The sequence below is a fragment of the Aptenodytes forsteri genome, unplaced genomic scaffold (assembly GCF_000699145.1).
Source record: "Aptenodytes forsteri isolate BGI_AS27 unplaced genomic scaffold, ASM69914v1 Scaffold267, whole genome shotgun sequence".
NCBI lineage: Eukaryota > Metazoa > Chordata > Aves > Sphenisciformes > Spheniscidae > Aptenodytes > Aptenodytes forsteri.
In genome coordinates this window covers 4,031,681-4,034,920 of record NW_008794173.1, presented here as the reverse complement: position 1 = coordinate 4,034,920, position 3,240 = coordinate 4,031,681, and the positions used below count along the sequence as shown (strand labels likewise).

The following is a 3,240-nucleotide window of genomic DNA, read 5'->3' as shown; positions in this document are numbered from 1 at the left end:
AGTAAGGGACAGGGAGCAGGACAGAGGAATGCGAGGAAAAAATACTGATGAGCAACAGGACAAAGGGATGCAGGTGAAAAGGAGGAGGGAAAAGTAAGGAGGGAGACAGAGAGAAAGATGGGGATATAGTGCAGGACACGAAGAGACCAAAAGCAGGGCAAGGAACAGGACAGAGGGACTGGGGATCAGGGGGAGGGACAGATGCAGATTAAAACAAAAAGATAGAGAAGGGAAAAAAAAACTGCTGAGGGGCTGCTGGACAGAGACAAAGGAAGAAAAAGCAGGGTCAGAGTAGGGAAGAGAGAAAGGAAAAAAGGGACAGCTGGCTGGACAGGAGGATATAACTAGAAACAATGAGACAGGCAGTGGGACAGAGCGATAAAGGCAGAATAACCAGGGACAGGAAGGAGGACAGATGGACAGCGAGGAAAAAAGCGGCAGGGAACAGGACCAAGAGGTGGAGGAAGAAGCATTAGGGGCAGAGGGATAGAGAGAGGGAAATACAGGTTGGAGGAAGGACAGAGGGACAGAGAGAGAAGGAGAGTGACACAGCTTGGACAGAGAGCAGGAGAAAGAAAAAACAGTGACAAGCAGCAGGCCAGAGCAGGGGCGCAGGGGGAAGGAAGGACAGGAGGAAGGAGAGAGGGATACAGAAAACAAGTGGAGGACAGGGAGCAAGAAAATGGGATACAGAGAAAAACAGGGATGGGGAGCAGGACATCGGGATAGAGAGCAAGCGAGAGCAACAGGGAGAATGACGGGGAGATGGAGCCAGAGGAAAAACAGGGACCAAAAGCAGGACAGAGAAATGGAAAAGGAAAATTAGGGATGGGGAGCAGGACAGAGGGATGGAGAGACAACGAGGGACGCAAGGATAACGACAGAGTGAGAGAGGGAGAGAGGAAGGGAGGGACGGGGAGCAGCACAGAGGTACAGAGAAAGAAAGAGGGATGGTGAGCGGGGCAGAGATATGAAGAAAAAATACAGTGATGGGGAGCAGGACAGAGGACTAGAAAGAGAAAAATAAGACAAGGGAGAAGACCGAGGAGCAGAGAGAGAAAGAAAGGTCAAAAGAAAAGGTCAGAGAGATAGAGAAATCAAGAAAAATAGGGATGAGGAGCCCTGCAGAGAGATAGAGCAAGAAAATGTAGGGTCAGTGAGCAGGACAGAGGGATAGACAGATTGGGGGGGAGGAGAGGAAGAAGAAAGAAGGATCAAAGACAGTGACAGGGCACAGGACACAGACAGAGAGAGAAAAAGGACAGGGAACAGGACAAAGGGATTGAGAAATAAAGAAAGGGTCAGATCTGTACAAAGAAACCAAGAAGGAAAAGGAAAAAAAAAAAACCAGCAATGGGCTAGAGGACAGAGACAGAGGAAGAGAAAAAAGGGCCAGGAAGCAGGGCAGAGGATGAGAGAGAGGAAAAAAGGGAGAGCCAGCTGGACAGGGAGGTATAGCAAGAAACGACTGGACAGGCAGCAGGACAGAGAAGTAAAGACAGAAAAAAGAAAGACAGGAAGCAGGACAAAGGGACAGTGAGAGGAAACAAGGGCAGGGAGGGGATGGTGTGAGGAAACAAGGGGCAGGGAGCAGGACAGAGGTGGAGAAAGAAGCATTGGGGCAGAAGGATAGAAAGAGAAAAAAGAAAGGCAGGAAGAAGGATGAGGGATGATAGGGGGAAAAGAAGGACAAGGAGCAGGACGCAGATTGTAAGAGAAAGACAGGGACAGGGAGCAAGACAAGGTGATACAGAGAGAAAAAAGGGACAGGGAGGCAAGACAAAGTGAAAGACAGGCAAAAAATAAGTGACAGGGAGCAGGACAGAGATTGAGGGGGAAAAAACAGTGACAGGGGGGCGGACAGAGTGACAGAGAACCAAAAAACCAAAGAGAGAACAAGACAGAAATAAGGAGGAAGGCAAGGAGAAGGACAGAGAAACAGAGAGAGAGAGGTGGGGGTGGGATAGGGAGCAGGACAGAGAGATGGAGCAAGAAAGGAAAAAAGGACAGGAGGCAGAACAAAGGGAAGGAGAGACAAGGACAGGGAGCAAGACAAAGAGATGGAAAAGGAAAAAAGAGTGATGGGCTACAGGACAGAGACAGACGATGGAAAAAAAGGAGGGAGAGGGAGCCGGAGAAAAGCGCTGAGAGAAAAAAAAAGGGAGCAGGACAACAGGAGAAAGAAAGGGAGAGGGGAAGAGGGAGCAGGACAGAATAGGGAGAAGAGGTACAGGGAAGCAAAAAACCATCACAGCAGTGTGGGAAAGACAGGGGGACGGGGGGGGACAGGGAGGGCCCAGGACTCACCGCAGCTCTCGCTCTTGGTGCTGCTGGGAGAATTTGCCAGTTCAGACATTTCTTTCTCCTTCTCTCCTCCCTTCCTCTTCTGTAACTCCGGTCGCTTGGCTGTCCTCCACCTAAGAGAACACGTGGGTGTCTTACAGCTCTTACAAAATGACAAGCTTCCTAGACACATAGCCTCGCTCACTCGTGCACTATGTGGCCGTACCCACGTATGCTGCTGGTGACATATACAGATCCTGCGATGCACGTTGGCAGTCTGACCTGCTGCAGACTACAAAGAAGGATCCTTCTTCACCTGGAGAGGCAAGTTCTCTCTTGCCTGCAGCAGGAGGCAGCTGCCGGCCGGATGGCCTTCCATTTCTTCTTCTTTACCTTTCTCTGGCCTCTTCAGCTTCAGACACGGCAGCTCTTGTCCACAGCCGGTAAGTGCTCCACCTGTCCTTCGCCCGAACGCTGCGAGGAGAGCGAGGCTGGGCAGAGACAACCCACACAAGCCTGAGGCGGGTGCAGTCAATGGCATCCCTGGGGGAGGAACGGACAACCGCATTCCAGTGTGGCCTCTGGGAGAAGGAAAGAAGAAGCAGCGACCGGTACTACTGTAAATCACCTCTGGCCAGACCCCCGGCTTCTGGAGACGCCGCTCCTTCCCTGCACTGCTGCTAACAGCAACCATGTTAAGGGAGAATCAAGGACATTCGAGGGCCAGCTTGCCACCTTCACGACAGGGATTGGGGGCGGCCTGGGGCTACGGGACAGGCTTCAGGGGAGGTGCTGGGGGCAGCTGCAAATGGCAAGCGGGGCCAGGGAAGGCTCAGGGGGAGCTCTGGCAAGTTGGGGAGGTGCCCGGCGTCTGTGCCTGGGGGGGTGTCCACCTTCTTCCCTTCTATCAGCTCTTGGGTCCCTGGGGCTGCCCTGACCCGGCTCGCCTCCAGCAGA

The 3,240-nt window shown here is 52.5% G+C and overlaps 1 long non-coding RNA gene across 1 annotated transcript; it reads right to left on the bottom strand.

Annotated features, from left to right (window-relative positions):
• Nucleotides 1–2,306: 2,306 nt before the first annotated feature.
• Nucleotides 2,307–2,709, bottom strand: LOC103902805. Its single transcript, XR_657811.1, has 2 exons — nt 2,677–2,709; nt 2,307–2,417 (listed from the first exon to the last, which is right to left on the bottom strand). It is a non-coding gene; the product is annotated as an uncharacterized LOC103902805 (long non-coding RNA).
• Between the last annotated feature and the right edge of the window lie 531 nt (nt 2,710–3,240).